General features: G+C 41.3%; 2 long non-coding RNA genes across 4 annotated transcripts in view; one reads left to right on the top strand and one right to left on the bottom strand.

Annotated features, from left to right (window-relative positions):
• Positions 1 to 930: 930 nt before the first annotated feature.
• LOC114673704 (uncharacterized) overlaps positions 931 to 16,855 on the top strand; it is a 33,127-nt gene continuing 17,202 nt past the window's right edge. For all 3 annotated transcript variants that reach the window (XR_013408214.1, XR_013408215.1, XR_013408216.1), the window contains exons 1-2: positions 931 to 1,070; positions 3,729 to 3,820. This is a non-coding gene — a long non-coding RNA (uncharacterized LOC114673704). The remainder of the gene's footprint in view (positions 1,071 to 3,728; positions 3,821 to 16,855) is intronic.
• LOC144336422 (uncharacterized) overlaps positions 4,005 to 16,855 on the bottom strand; it is a 60,435-nt gene continuing 47,584 nt past the window's right edge. The window contains exon 2 of the long non-coding RNA XR_013408217.1: positions 4,005 to 5,432. This is a non-coding gene — a long non-coding RNA (uncharacterized LOC144336422). The remainder of the gene's footprint in view (positions 5,433 to 16,855) is intronic.

The raw sequence follows: 16,855 nt of genomic DNA on the forward strand, positions 1-16,855 counted from the left end.
CATGGCGGTGTATTGCACTGAGTTTGTACCTCTGTCTCCACTACAGAGGCTGATGCTTCTAGGCCGAGACCTCATTGGTTCAGTTAGTTAGTTTAATGGATTCAGCTTAGTGTGGGAGGAGAAGGGAAAAGAAAAGGAGGGATAAGAATCGGGGAGAGAAAAAGGCAGGGAAGAAAAGTGGGGAACAGGAGTTGCAGGAGTGAAAGCACTGTGGCCTTCAAATCCCACAGCACAAGGCTAGGAGGAGACACAGACCTCTGCACTCAGTGATACTCAAGCCATCTCTCCAGTCTGGTTTCCTCTTCCGATAATGAGACATGTGAGTTCCCAACACCCAGAGCCACCGTGCTTGACATCCACCACACTGATCGAAGCGCATGGGCTTTGCTGCTGGGGCCAAATAGCAGACAGAAAGAGGGTTTAGAGAGACAAAGCCTCTTAGAACCTCAGCTCACTTTAGATTGTTTGTGAATTTTGTTTTCAGCCTAGCATGTTTTTTAAAAAGCAGCACGATAATCGGGCTGACATCATCTGGCATTAGTGGGAACACTATAAATATTTCTATTTTGAGTCAGGCCAAAATACTATTTTACAGTATCATTTAATCACTTCTTCCAGCATTCACCTAATCACTACAAATGTCAAGCAAATGTTTGAAATGAAAGGAACCGATATGTTAAGTCATAAATAAATCTAGGTAATAACAACCACCCCCGGTCAGGCTAAGTACAGAAGGTTCTGGATTTCTTCCAGGGGCTTCCACAGAGCCCAGGAATGTTTTTGCCATTCACTTACACAGCTGAGCTGACCAGTTCCTGTGACAGGGAACTTTGTTTATTTGGTTTTCACTTTTTGGCATGAAGTACAGTTCTTTTGATTCCCCTGCCTCTAGGGGTCTTGGAATGTTTCTAACTAGAATGTTTCTGCTCATTTGCGAAAGGTCTTGCTCCCCTGGGACTGGTGGGTGCCTGGAAACACTGCTGGCGAGGTGAGGTTCTGCTTGGACCACAGCTCTGCTTGGTCAGCTCACAAATCAGGAGTGTTTCTGGAGTTAGAACTTTCCTGCAGTGGTAAGTTTTCATGAAAGATAGCACTAACTTAACTTTTGAACTCAATGTGATTTTCTTGTAAATCTAGCAAAGTGCTTCAGCTGGGGAATTCTCGCACAGGTTCTGTCTTGTCATCATCACCGCATTACGCTGTTTGTGGACATGTTGGCTTTTGTGTGTGCTAGTGATTCCAGCAAGCTTTCCCCTGATAGAGGAACACTGGTCAGAGGTCTGACTTCATATCTGGTGTCTGCATCAGTGCTTCTAAAAAGCAAGCAGGGCAAAAGGTATCAGATGTTTGGAGAAGGGGCTGGGGACCAGGGAGAGTACAGTTGAAAATAAAATAGCCACAGCTTCCTTAAAAAGTAAATATGGGCCGGGCGCAGTGACTCACGCCTGTAATCCCAGCACTTTGGGAGGCTGAGGCGGGTGGATCACAAGGTCAGGAGATCAAGACCATCCTGGCTAACACAGTGAAACCCCGTCTCTACTAAAAATACAAAAAATTAGCCGGGCGTGGTGGTGGGCGCCTGTAGTCCCAGCTGCTGGGGAGGCTGAGGCAGGAGAATGGCGTGAACCCGGGAGGTGGAGCTTGCAGTGAACCGAGATGGCGCCACTGCACTCCAGCCTGGGCAACAGAGCGAGATTTCGTTTCAAAAAAAAAAAAAAGTAAATATGTAGATCTGGGTTCAGTGGTTCACACCTGTAATTCCAATGCTTTGGGAGGCTGAGGCAGGAGGATTGTTTGAAGCCAGGAGTTCGAGCAACCTGGGCAATAAAGCAAGACTCAGTCTCTATAAAAATTTTAAAATTAACCAGGTACAGTGGCATGTGCCTGTAGTTCCAGCTACTCAGGAGGTTCAGTTGGAAGGATCACTTGAGCTCAGGAGTTCGGGTCTCCAGTGAGCTATGATGGCACCACTGCACTCCAGCCTGGGTGACAGTGAGACCCTGTCTCCAAACAAAAAAAAAAAATTTTTTAAAGTAACTATGCAACTAATAGGTGATCCAGCAATTGTTGTCTTAGGCATTTATCCCACATAAATGGAAACTTGTGTTCAGATTAAAGCATACACATGAATTTTCACAGCAGCTATATCTATAGTAGCCCCAAACTAGAAACAATCCAGCTGTCTTCCAGTTGGCGAATAGTTAATCAAACTGTGGTACATCCATACCATGAAATATGACTCATCAATAAAAAAAAACTGACTATGGATACACACGACAACCTGATGAATCTCCAGGATTTATTCTGAGTGAAAAAAGTCCATCCCCAAAGTCTGCATACTGCATGGTTCCATTTCTATAGTATTTTTGAGATTGACAAAATCATAGAAATAGAGAAGAGGTGATGGGTTACCAGAGTTTATGGAGGGATTGGCGCAGGAGCAAAGTGTTTGGCTACAAATTGGAGACATGGGGATCCTTGTGGTTGTGGAAATACCTGGTATCTTAACTGTATAAATGTCAATATCCTGTTTGCGCCATTGTACATAGGTTTACAAGATTTACCACTGGGGGAAGCTGGGTAAAGGGTACCAGGCATCTTTCTGCATTCTTACAACTGCATGTGAATCTACAGTTATCTCACAATGAAAACTTTAATTTTAAAAAAATAGGGTGGCCAAGGTGGGCTCACTGAGAGGGTGACATTTCAGCTAATACTTGAAAAAGGTCAAAGAGATGGCCGTGCAGGCATCTGGGGAGACAGTATCCCTGGCAGAGGCCCCACTTCAGGTGAGCACCTGGCCTGCTCAGTGGCACTGAGGAATTGGTGTGATGAACAAGGTGATACATCAGGGACATAGCTGGGACTGGACCCAAGGGCCCCAGTAGGCATGGTAAGATCCTGGGCTTTTACTATTAGTGGTCTGGGGAGCCTCAGAGGGTTCTGAACAGCAGAGTGATGTGAGCTGACTTCAGTTTCAACAGATTTCTCTGGCTGCTGAGTAACTAGACTGTAGCGGCCAATGGGGGATAAAGCTGGCAACACTGTTAGTTCACCATAAATGGGCAAGTGAGTAAAATAGTGAGGAATAATAATGAATGTTTTGAGACAAGCAAAGAATGGGCTGGAGAGGATGCGTATGGGGAGGGGAGACAACATTGCTCCCTTAGGGAAGAAGGTGACACTTAGGCGAGGCACAAAGTAGGAGAAGGAGCCAGGTTAGAGAGCTCCCAGCAGAGGGAACAGCCTGTGCAAGGGCCCTGCACGGTTCGGGGAGGAGGCAAGAAAGAGTCCAGAGACGGAATCGCTTGCCACCATCATCACCAGTCAGCCATCGCTGCTTGGCCTCTCCCAAGGACAGCACTTTGCATCCAGGGCACTGGTCTCACACTCCTGCTGTTTTCCTCAGAGTCACAGAGCCAGGTCTGGATAGCACTTCACTAGGAGCCCAAGAACAGCCCTGATTTCACAGTGAGCATGCGTTATACTCTCCTCTGTGAGGGTGAGAAGTTGTGGGAAAAATGAAATTCAATCTATTAAATGTGCCTGCTTCCCAAAGCTTCAAACCCACACATGGCAGGACCTGGTGGCCCAGGAGAGAAGGACAGGGCAGGTGGGCTTTTGTCCCAGGAAGCAGACACAGGACTGCTATCTTGGATACGTAGAAGTCAAAGTCAGAGTGAACAGACTTTAACAAAATATGCATGTCATGTTTATCTGTTTTCTAGGGCCGCTGTAACAAAGCATCGCAAACTGGCCGGGCTGAAATGACAGAAACTTATTCTCTCACAGTTCTGAAAACTAAATGTCCAAAATCAAGGTACGATCAGGGCATGCCCTCCCTGAAGTTCTTAAGGGTGGATCCTTCCTTGCTTCTCCCAAATTCTGATAGCCCCACGTATTCCGTGGCTTATGGTAGCATAACTCCAATCTCAGTCTCCATTTTCACACGCTGGCCTCTCTCTGTGTCTCCACATCACATCATCTTCCCTCTTTTTTTTTTCTTTTCTTTTTTTCTTTTTTTGAGATGGAGTTTCACTCTTGTTGCCCAGGCTGGAGTATAATGGCACAATCTCGGCTCATTGTAACCTCTGCCTCCCGGGTTCAAGCAATTCTCCTGCCCCAGCCTCCCTGGTAGCTGGGATTACAGGCACCTGCCACCATGCCCAGCTAATTTTTTTGTTTTTTTAGTAGAGATGGGGTTTCAACATGTTGGCCAGGCTGGTCTCGAACTGCTGACCTCAGGTGATCTGCCCGCCTTGGCCTCCCAAAGTGCTGGGATCACAGGCGTGAGCTACCACATTCGGCCTCTTCCCTCTTCTTATGAGGACACCAGTCATATTAAATTAGGGCCCACACTATGACCTCATTTTTACTAATTACATCTGCAATGACCCTATATCCAAATAAGGTCACACTCTGACGTACTGGGGGTAGGACTTCAATGGATCCTTTTGGAGAACATAGTTCTGACCATAATCATGTCACACCAGGAAAGGGATAGTGATGAGAAAGGACTGGCAGCTTTTGCTTTGCAGGATCAAGTCACAGATTTTGCTCCAGAGAAGCCATTCTGAGCTCATGTCCACACCCTGTGTCTGCTGACTCTGAATCACTCCCACTAATACCTTTAAAAATACGCTTCAATCTGAGTGCTTCTGTTATTGATTTTGTGTAAAACTTATTTTTATGCTCCTAAAAGCCAGGAAATTTTTGTTATAGGTACACTGCTTTATAGTCACACAAGGCTGAATGACTGGTCTTTTACCCCTTCCTCTGCCATGGCCACAACACCTCCCAGTTGGGAAGTAAGTGGGGGTAGATAAGGCCAGGGCAGATTATGGAAGGCCCAGGAAGCCAGGGGAACTTGAACTGTCTTAGGGAGGCAGTAGGGAGTCATTCAGGTCCCGAGCAGGGGAGTAATATGGGAGACACAGAGTCTTCCAGGGTTGGGCAAGGCAGGATGAAGGAGACAAAACAGGGAAGTGAAGTGTAAATGACAGGAGCGGGAATTAAGCCATCAAGATGAAGTTGCAAGCATATTATCTGATATTTTCAGACTTGGGGAGACAAAGATGAACCTTGAAGCTCCTCTTTGGGAGACAGTGAGACTTAGGGAACAATGTGTTGTCACTGATAAAAACCAGGGCATGCAGGAAAAATAGAGAAGAAGAGCTTTAAGTAGGAGGGGAAGCTTAATGGCTTTAAACTTCATCTGAAAGCAAGTGTGTGGTGGTTCTTGAAGAAAAACCTTCTTCTTCGATGTGTTCTTCCTCCTCTTCAGAAATGGCTCTTTGCTCTGCTTCCAGGCTCCTGGATGTCTTAGTCTCCCCAGGTGACCATGTGGCCCCAGAGGCCAGAGCTAGATGTGCTCCTGATCTTGCAGCCCCTCGTCCTATGTCCTCATCCAAACCAGGGGTCATTGGAATGGGCTAAAGAAGAAGAAAACTAGTAAGGATCTGAGGGAAGTGGTCTGGCTGAGAGCTTGACATGGACAGAGTCCTGGCTCTCAGGCAGACACTTAAATTCTCCTGGTGCCACAGACATCACAGCTGAATCCATTTAAAAGAGGATGGCAAATATATAAATCATGACCTCAAAATTCCTTCAATCTCTCACAGGACACCAGGGAAATATTTGTATTATCCCTCAATAACAACCAGGGTCAGGAATAAATTTGGAATTCTTTAATTTAGGCTCCAGTTCATTCATATGCTTCTTGCTAAGTTAAATGCTTGAAATAATTTCCTGCTATGAAAATATGAGACTGTTACTATTCAGATAAATAGACTTTTCAAATCAAAGGCTTGAAATCTTAAGAATTATCTCAAAATGCTTTTTGAAAAACCTTTTCTGTTTTGGATCATAAAATGTCAAAGGCACACTGTAATGAACCACTGTTTCTCTAAATTTAGCTTTACTTATTAGTATGCAGTCATGTCTAAGTTAATAAGATGTCATGCTTAAAATAAAATCCATTTCTTTGGAAATATACTGTATATAGATGGGACTACCAGCTATGAAGGAGTGAAGTGGTTAACAAATCCTCTCCCTGCAAAACAATTATAAAACTGGACAAAATTGTCAAAAACAGTTATTTCATTTGGGAGGCCGAGGCGGGCGGATCACAAGGTCAGGAGATCGAGATCATCCTGGCTAACGCAGTGAAACCCCGTCTCTACTAAAAATACAAAAAATTAGCCGGGCATAGTGGCAGATGCCTGTAGTCCCAGCTACTCAGGAGGCTGAGGCAGGAGAATGGCATGAACCCAGGAGGCAGAGCTTGCAGTGAGCCGAGAGAGCGCCACTGCACTCCAGCCTGTGCAACAGAGCGAGACTCTGTCTCAAAAAACAAACAAACAATAACAAAAAAAAAAAACCACAATTATTTTGGGCTCTGGAAATTGGCAAGGGGCAAAAAAATTGAGAAATTTATATTCTCAAGAAACTATAGAGATTCAAGTAAACACAGTGGAAATATATGGCATTCTTGCTGAAACTGCCTCCACCAGTCAACATGGTTGTTTGACCTGGACAGCACAGGCCTTCACTTGATTTGAAGTGAAGAGTAGAAACCTACAGCCAGCAGCAAATGGGAAAAGCTTGCAGATTTCCTAACCTGAAGTTGCAATCCTGGTTGGGATGACCAGAAATTTAACAGGATGGTCATGGAAATGAGCTAGCATTGAGGGTTGATGAGCATTCCATATCCCTGTCTAGGAACCTGTATGCATGCACAGTGGAGACCCAAGAGGGCCCAGCGTTAATGTAACACCTGGGGCAGAGATGAAAACTGGCCCAAATTTGATTACATTTCCCATTTCAATCACAGATCCACCAGCAGCAAAGTACGGTATTTGAACACAATTTCTGACCAATTATTGAGTCTCATTAAGCTGTGCAGACACAAAGGTGACCCATAAGAAGCCAACCCTTCCACCTGTGCAAAAAAACAGTAAGAATTTTTTTTTTTTTTGAGATGGAGTTTCGCTCTTTCGCTCAGGCTGGAGTGAAGTGGCAGGATCTTGGCTCACTGCAATCTCCGCCCACTCTCCCAGCCCCCACTCCCTGGGTTTAAGCTATTCTACTGCCTCAGTCCCCTGAGTAGCTGGGATTATAGGCGCCCACCACCATGCCCGGCTAATTTTTGTATATATATATATATATTTTTAGTAGAGACGGTGTTTCATCATGTTGGCCAGGCTGGTCTCAAACTCCTGACCTCAAGTGATCCACCTGCCTCGGTTGCCCAAAGTGCTAGGATGACAGGTGTGAGCCACCATGTCCAGCCAACAAATAAGAATTTTTTAAAAAACTGATAGAGATATCAGCAGAGGCACACTGAAGGGTAACAGATTCTGCAGATCAAGTCCGGGCAAGTAATAAACTAATATAAGGTAGCAACAACCAAGACCCTCTGAGGATGAAAGGAAAAATGAATCCAGAGTTCTTATATTATCTAAAATATGAAATTTTCAATAAAATTTTATGAGTCATAGAAAAAAAAAATGAAGAAAGTACTATCCATGCTAAGGGTTGGGGTGGAGGGCAGGAGAGACGTCAATGGAAATGGTCTTTGAGTACTCTAGATGTTGATTTAACAGGCAGATTTCAAAGCTACTATTTTAAATATGTTTTAAAAATTGAAGGAAATCATGCTTAAATAATTTAAGGAAAATATTATGAAAGTGACTCAGCAAGTAGGAATATCAATAAAGAAATAAATTTTTAAAAAAGAACCAAATGGAAATTCTAGAGCTGAAAAATGCAATAACAAAATAAAAAAAAAGATTGTATGGAATCAGTACTAAAGATAGATAGAATGTTATCCAATCTGAAGAACAAAGAGAAAAAAAGATTGAAGAAAAGTGGGCAGTCTCAGTGACCTATGAGACAGCATCAAGCATAACAACTTCAAAATGAGAGAAGAGGAAAAGGGCAGGAAAATAAAAGTTGAACAAATAATGACTCAAATCCTCCCAAATTTGAGGAAAAACATTATAGATCTAGGAACCCCACTGTACCCCAAGTAGGAAAACCACAGAAATCTTCACTTAGTCACATCAAACTGCTGAAATCACAAAGCAAAGAGAAAATCCTGAAGGCAGCAAGAGGAAAACTAATCATCTGTAAGAGAACACTAGTACGAATCATGGTTAAATCCTCATTAGTAACAGTGGAGGCCAGAAAGCAGTAGAATGACATATTCAAAACACTGAAACATTTGTCAGCCAATAATTTTATATCCAGCAAGATTATCTTTCAAAAAGGAAAGTGAAATAAAGACATTTTCAGATAAACAAAAACTGAGATAATGTATCGCTAATGACCTGCCTTACAAAAAATACTAAATAAAATCCTTCAAGATGGGAATGAAAATTACTCCAGTTGATAACTTGAATCCACAAGAAGAAATGAAAAAGACTGAAAATGATTAACATATGGGTAATTGTAAAAGACTTAATGAATATACACTTTTCCTTCTATTATTTCTTTAAATGGTATAATTTGCAAAAAAAAAACCCTGTATTTTGGGGTTTAAAATATAAATAGATGTCGTAATGTATGATATTAATAGCACAAAAGTGAGAGTAGAGTAGGGAGGAAATTGAGCTGGATTGGAGGAAAGTTGCTGTATTTTACTGGATTAAATTAGTTTTCACTTGAGGTGTGTTGTGGTATGTTAAAATGCATATTGTAATTCCTAGAGCAAATGCTAAGATGATAACCCAAAATTATAGTTTAAAAATCAACCAAGGAGTTAAAATACCATACAAAATTATTTGCTTAACACAAAGAAGGGAGTAAAGGAGGAACAGAGGGACAGAAAAGACACAAAGCATATGAAAAACAAATAGCATAATGACACATTTAATTCTAACCATATTAATACTTACATTAAAGGTGAATGGAATAAATACTTCAATCAAAATCACAGATTCTCAGACTAAATTCAAAAAGCAAATCCAATTATATTTTGTCTATAAAACATACATTTTCAATTCAAAGACATGTGTAGGCTGAAAACCAAAGGAGATCTGCTCTAACCACTCTTATTCAGTGTAGTACTGCAGGTTCTGGTCAATAAAAGAAAACAAGAAAGAGCAATCCAATGTATTGTATACAGATTGGAAAGAACAATCCAATGTATTGTATACAGATTGGAAAAGAAGAGGTAAAACTTTGTTTTTATTCACAGACAGTATGATCCAGTATGTAGAAAACCTTTTTACATATATATAGCATATATACATATACATACTGGTACTAGGTCTGCAAATGTTTCAGGATAAAAGATCAATATATAAAATATAAATATTTCTGACATATTTCTTACATATGCACAATGAACAATCCAAAAATGAAATTTAAAAAGTTTCATTCACAATAGTATACAAAATAATAAAATACCTAGGGATAAACTTAACTAAGAACTACAAGACTCGTACATTAAAAGTACAAAGGATTACAGAGAAATCAAAAATCTATATAAATGGTGACATACTCCATTTTTATGAATTGAAAGACACACTATTATTAATATGGCAGCGCTCCCCAAATTGACCTATAGATTCAACAGAATCCCTATGAAAATCTCAGTAGGATTTCTTGTAGAAATTGGCAATCCCATCCTAAATGTATGTGAAATGCAAAGGACCTAGATTAGCCAAAACAATTTTTGAAAAGATGAACAATGCTGGAGGACTCAAACTACTTGACCTCAAAACTTACCACAAAGCCACAGTAATCAAGACAATGTGCTATTGGTATAAAGGTAGATGTATAAAACAATGGGACAGAATTAAGAGTTCATAAATACATCCTAACATTTATGGTCAATAGATTTTTCACAAAGGTGCTAAGGTAGCTCAGTTAAGAAAGAATGGTCTTCAACAAATATCGCCAGGACATTTCGATATCCATATGCAGAAAAATCAGTTTAGACCCTTACCTCACAACATGTACAAAAATTAACCCAAAATGAATCACAGGCTTAAAAGTAAGAGTAAAAACTATAAAATTTCTAGGAGAAAACATTGTAGACAATCTTTGTGGCCTTGGATTAGGTAAAGAGCTCTTAAGTATGGCATGAAAAGGACAATATGTTACCAAAATAAGCAATTAACTGGCTTCATCAAAAATTAAAAACATTTGCCCTACAAAAGAGACTGTTAAAAAAAAGATGAATCACAGACGATGAGAAAATATTTGCAGATCCATGTCTGATAAAGGGTTTGTATCTAAAATACATAACAAACTTTTATGATCCAATCATAGAAAGTCGAACAACTTAATTTTAAAATGGGTGAAAGATTTGAGTAGATATTTCACCAAAAAAAAGATATTCCAAGGACTAAAAAGCGCACAAAAATACGTGTCTACACAAAGACTTGCATGTGAATGTTCATAGCATCTTGGCACTGGGGGCTGGCTCTGCAAGTGGAAGGAATGGAGGCTTGGAATGTCCTGCTGAGCTTGAATAGATCTGCACTGCACAGACCAACTCCATCATGAATAGTCAGTAATGATGATAAGAACAACAGTATTATATATTTATTCATGGTGACCATGGCATTCTGTTCCAGTATAGGCTTTGCCATTTCTAAGGCACATTGTTGGCCACCATGTTATCTGAGCCTCACTCACCCAGTGGGTAAAATTCTTCCCAAGACTGGCCTCCCTGTACACCTAGTTACCACCTTACACACCCCTCCCACCCCCATCACCTAGTCACCTCCTCACCTCCCTCCCTTAGCCTAAGAATATCCCAAGTGGCCATGGCCAAGTTACCTAGCCTGTTGTTCCTGATAAGGTGAATATTTTCTGGTTAAGACTAAACCCTCCCACTCTTCTAACCTCTGTCTCTTTGAAACAAAAAAATAAGTCTTATCACCCTGACATGTCTTATGAAGAGTAGAAAGGAGAGAGAAATAAGAACATTTACTATGACTGAGTTCCATCGCTGGGACTTGTAAAAATCAGTGCAAAACCACAGTAGCTAAGGAGGAGGGAGAAATGTGGTTTACTGAGATTTGCTGAAAAGAAAGAATTTCTCTCATGGGGCAACTTGCTTGGAAATAGAAGGAGCTGAAATTTAGACATGTGATTCTCATTACCAGCTACATCCTTTCAGACAGGAGGCAGAAATAATTGGATCCATTTCTATTTTAATTATAACTCTTTGGCTTTAAAGAAATTGCCAGTGGAAATCTGCAGGCCACTACAAACACTGCCGTTTCAAATTCCCCAGATTTTAATGTGGCCTGGATTTCCTTCAGCAGGGCTGAGGCCACCACCACAATAGATGTTTATTGCTGTTACAGACTAAAAGTTTCCCCCCAAACAAAGATGAACTGATCTCTCTCTTTCTCCCTTTTCCTCCCCCTCCCTCCCTCATTCTATTTTTCCTTTTGAAATACGTAGAAAGACCTTTTATATTTTGCCAACCACAAAAAATAGGAAAGAGAAGGAAGCTTTTCACTACGAATGACAGTAGAGCGCTGGCACACAGCACTTCCTTTCTGTTGCCCTTAGGTGTCTGGGGTGGTCCCCAACCTCTCTAAAGTCTCAGATTGAGGAATAATCATGAGTTCTGAGAAGTGTTTGAAATTGGAGGATGGGGTCCCAGTGAAGTCAAACAGTACAACCAACACTAAAACCTCTGAGGTTGAACCTCATTAGAGCTGATCCTGCTCACTTTCTTCCCATCAGTCTCTCTGTCTCAAAGACATTCTTGGCAGATTTGGAAGGGAATTCCAGCAAGATAATACCATCCAGTGCCCAAGGCAAGTGGGATGCATGTGGCCCCCAAAAGATCACTGCTCCCACGTTCCCGAGAGAGGAACCTGATGAGTATCTGAGGTCCCCATGCCAGTCCTCTGATATTGGCCCCACTGATGAGATTTGTGGCTTGTTGGCCACAGCCTGCCCAGGATAAAGGCTGGACTAGTCTTACTTTTGAAGCTGAGCAAACAAATATAGAAGCACAGATAAATATAGAGGCACAAAACAAATTTAAATTTATTGTAATGTAAATTTAAATCCCAAAAACAAATGGCCAGAGACATGCACCATTGGCTTTGAAGATGAAGAAGGGGCCATGAGCCAAGATAAAATGGTTATGTATGCTCGAATGTTTTGCTTGCTCTAATTTGCCCTGCACCTAAATGTCTTACTCAAATTCACTAAAATGTAATTCAATACGTCTTTAAAAGTCACTTCAGTAGGGAAGTAGAACTGCGTTTGTTTATTTGGTTGCTTTCTTGCTTTATACACATGTGCAAATAAAAGTGTGAAGCATGCATGGAACACACACACACACACAAACCCTCCAAGAAATAAACATAGCAAAGCATTGCTGTTTAATTAAACTAAACACAAGGTTTGCACCACATTAATAATACAACTTCAGAATACAGAAAGTATGTAAGTGAGAATGCCAAAGTGTTAGTATTTGGAAATGTTAGTGTTTGAAAACTTTACACTCAAGAGGTTTTAGCGTGAGCAATAAGCAGCAAGGAGTAAGTATAGATAACTGTATGAGTATGCATGTGCCAGCAATGTCTGGCAATCAGCTATCCAAAAACAAGGAAGTCTGGGAGATAAACCCTTGTTTACAAAAAGACAATCTTTGCCTAGAAATGATGCCCAAGAGACAGTTGTGCGTCAACCAACCACAGGTGTTTTTGTTCTTGTTTTGTTTTTTAGTTTTTCCCTTTTCCACACATTCCCTAATAAATCTGAACAAACTAACTTTGACATTTCCTAATGTTTCAAAAGAGGAAGTAAGCTAAAGTCATAAAACACCTTGCTCAACAATAATTTTCTTGGGTTTTTAATCTTGTTTTCAATAGGCATGATTCACATCCAAGTCAACATGGCCTTTTGTAAGCTGACTCACAGAGAGGGAATGCTGGGGACTCCCCTCATCCTGATGGCTCTTCTCTATTTGAGCCCCAGCAAAGGCCACCAGCAGTGGGCACCAGCAACCTTATCAGATGGGCCAAAGACTTGTTGTCATCACTGATTTATATTTCTATAATTTTTTAAAAGTTACATAGTGATTTTTCCCATCAATGAGGGCCCATTTGGCATTACTGAATCTCTGTTTAGAGAGAAAAAGGAAGGGCCTTTTCCTTCTCCAAACAAATTCTGAATGCAGCCAAGACTGGCATGTCATGCAAAGGAGTTTTTCAGTTTGCCTTGCACCTTTTTTGTGGAGATTTCATATCTCGTTTCTTTACGATAGGGACACTGGAAAACTTTCTTTGAATTTTCTTATGCAGAACTTGAATCCCTCCTCTCATGGTTTTTCCGGTCCTGTTATTATTTTGCATCTCCTGACTCCTACCCCCAACCATATGCCTAAACCTATGGATAAGTAATTGAGGAGGGGACTGTGGTAGACACAACCTCAAAAATGTTCATATCCTAATCCCTGGTACCTGTGACTGTGCTAGGTTACATGGCAAAGCAGAATTAAAGCTGCCGTTGAAATTATGGTTGCTAGTGAGCTGACCTTAAAATATAGAGACTAATCTAGATTATTCAAGTGGGCCCAATGTAATGTTAAGGGTACTTAAAAGTGCAAGAGAGAGTCAGAAAGGAAAATGTAAATCCCAAAACAAATGCCCAGAGACATGTACCATTGCTGGCTTTGAAGATGAAGGAAGGGGCCATGAGCCAAGGAATGTGGTGGCTTCTAGCAACTGGAAAAAGCAAGGAAACACATTCTCCCCTAGAGCCTCCAGAAAGGAAGCAGGCCTGCTGTCACTTTACTTTTAGCCCACTAAGACTGATTTGGACCAGGCGCGGTGGCTCACGCCTCTAATCCCAGCACTCTGGGAGGCCGAGGCAGGTGGGTCATCTTAGGTCAGGAGTTTGAGACCAGCCTAGCCAACATAGTGAAACCCCATCTCTATTAAAAATACAAAAATTAGCTGATGTGGTAGCACATGCCTGTAGTCCCAGCTACTTGGGAGGCTGTGAGGCAGAAGAATTGCTTGAACCTGGTGGGTGGAGGTTGCAGTGAGCTGAGATGGCACCACTGCACTCCAGCCTGGATGACAGAGTGAGACTCCATCTCAAAAAAAAAGAAAAAAAAAAAAAAAAAAGGAATGATTTGGACTTCTAACCTCCAGAACTGTAAGATAATAAGTGTGTATTATTTTAAACCACTAAATTTGCTGTAATTTGTTACAGCAGCAATAGAATATGAATACAAGATTGAACACTTCACTGCTAGCCTCTCTCCTTTGATACCACCATGCCTAATGGTCCATCTCAAATCATTAACTTTCTTAGGTTTGATAATGTCATAGGAAAAATATTTTTAAAATAATATCCTTATCTGATGGAAATCCACACTCAAGTGTTTATAGGAGAAATGACATGGTGTCTGGAATTTGCTTTAAAATATACCCATGGTAAAACCAAGTTGTGGGGAGAAATGAAACCAGATTATTGTTGATAATGGTTGAAGCTAGATGATGGGCACGTGAGAGTTTGTTATGTTATTCTCTCTACTTCTTGTATGTGTTTGAATATTTCCATAAAACAAATTTGAAAAAATTGTAGATGGAACAAAATTTAAAATGTCCACCTGACATGGTTTGGCTCTGTGTCCCTACCCAAATCTCATCTTAAATTGTAACCCCCAGGGTGTCAAGGGAGGAATCTGGTAGGAGGTGACTGGATCATGGATCATGGGGATGGTTTCCCCCATGCTCTTCTCATGATAGTGAGTTCTCATGAGATCTGATGGTTTTATAAGTGGCAGTTCCCCCTGCTCTTCTCTCTCCTGCCACCTTGTGAAGAAGGTGCCTGCTTCCCCTTCTGCCATGATTATAAGTTTCCTGTGGTCTCCCCAGCATGTGGAATGTGATTCAATTAAACCTCTTTCCTTTATAAATTACCCAGTCTCGGGTATGTCTTTATAGCAGTGTGAAAACGAACTAATACACCACCTTTATAGACAGCTATTTTATTTTATGTAAGCGAAGAGGTTTTTCAATTGTTTTTACATACAGCTTAGTTCATGAGACTCTTTTATTATTAACCTCAATTGTGCCATGACCCTGGCTCTTGATTTTTACCATCTTCCTGAGATGTTGGGAGAAAGGAAGATATTAAACCTAAAGCACACAATAGGTGCAGTGCTACTGTCTTCCTCTGTTGGCTGAAAGCATGCTGGGGGTTCTGACAGTTGGAGGAGGTAGAATAGGAGCAAGGTCATGCTGGAGGCAGGTGAGCAGGACATCCTCAGGGCCTAGCACCAATCAATCTTCTTAGTGCCCTCCAACCTCCCTTCTTTAGAACTTGACTTGGTCCCGAAGTTTAAACAGAAATTCATCTTTTGAGAAAAGGTTTTAGGCATGGGGCTTCACTCTGTCACCCATGCTGGAGTGCAGTGGCACAATCATAGCTCAATGCAACCTCAAACTCCTGGGCTCAAGCAATCCTCTCACCTCAGCCTCCTGAGTAGTTAGGACTACAGGTGCGTGCCACCATGCCTGGCTAATTTTTAAAAAATTATTATTATTATTTTTATAGAGATGGGGTCTTGCTATGTTGCTCAGGCTGGTCTTAAAACTGGTTTCAAGTGATCCCCCTGCCTCAGCCTCCCAAAATGCTGGGATTACAAGTGTGAACCACCATGCCTAGCCAGAAGTTCATTAATTTTAAAATTCATATTTTAATATCTATAAAGTAGGGATGCATCTTACAATCTGTGGTGTCTGTGACTGGATGATAGGTGGCATATGTTCCTGCTTCTTGTGATCTGTATCTGGGAGCATGATAGTGCCCAGGATTGTATACATCAGGAGCACCTCAATTTATAGTCATCTCATTTGTTGACTGTTTTTTTAATATTTATAGAAGGCTCCATGGTAGTTTATATTGCTGCAATAATAAGTTACTATAAACCCGATGGCTTAAAACAACACAAATATATTATCTTATAGTTCTGGAAGTCAGAAGTCTATGGGTCTTACTGAGTTAAAATCAAGGTATCAGCAGGCTGCATTCCTTTTTGGAGGTTCTAGGAGAGAATTAATTTCCTGCTCATTTGCATTGATGGCAGAATTGAGTCCCTTGGGTGGTAGGACTGAGGTCCCTGTTTTCTTGCTGGTTGTAAACTGAGGACTGTTGCCAGCTTCTATAGGCTGTCAAATTTTGTGGCTTGAGGCCATCTTCCTCTGTCTCCTTTTTCTTTCATCTCATCTCTCTGACCTAACTAGAAAAGGATTTCTGCTTTAAAAGAATTATGGAATTAAATTGGCCCACCCAGATTATCCAGAATAACTTCAGCTTCTCAAGCTCCTTACATTAATCACAACTGCAAAGTCCCTTTTGACATGTAACGTGACATATCCACAGGTTCCAGGGATTCGGCAATAGGCATCTTTGAGGTGGCCACTATTCTGCCTCCCACACGGTCCTCTACATACATCCCCACAGATGGGGAAAGCTGAACTAAAGCCATATGTCTGCTCCATCTTCTGAACAGACTTTGTCTAGGTGGACACATGAGCACCTAGGTGTATGGTGCATGTTAGGGAATGATGAATTTCCTGAGAGACCTCGTGGAAATGGAAGTTCTGTAGGTCTCACTGTACTTGTCTGAGATTGGTGAGAGTGAGTAAAAATCCTCAAGTTTACTTCAGGGAAAGAGAGAAACTTTGGATTAACCCATATGTTTTCATCTGAGCAGCAAGCTTGTGTTGACACACTCACACTTGTAGACTGTCCAGCATGGTGTTCTTCCATCACTTCTTTCCCAAAGAACCCCATCTCCTGCAGCATCACTGTGTTTCATAGACATTGCAAGCACATGCCACTTCTGAGACCCAGA

This window comes from Macaca mulatta, chromosome 18 (genome assembly GCF_049350105.2).
Source record: "Macaca mulatta isolate MMU2019108-1 chromosome 18, T2T-MMU8v2.0, whole genome shotgun sequence".
In the NCBI taxonomy this organism is placed as follows: Eukaryota; Metazoa; Chordata; class Mammalia; order Primates; family Cercopithecidae; genus Macaca; species Macaca mulatta.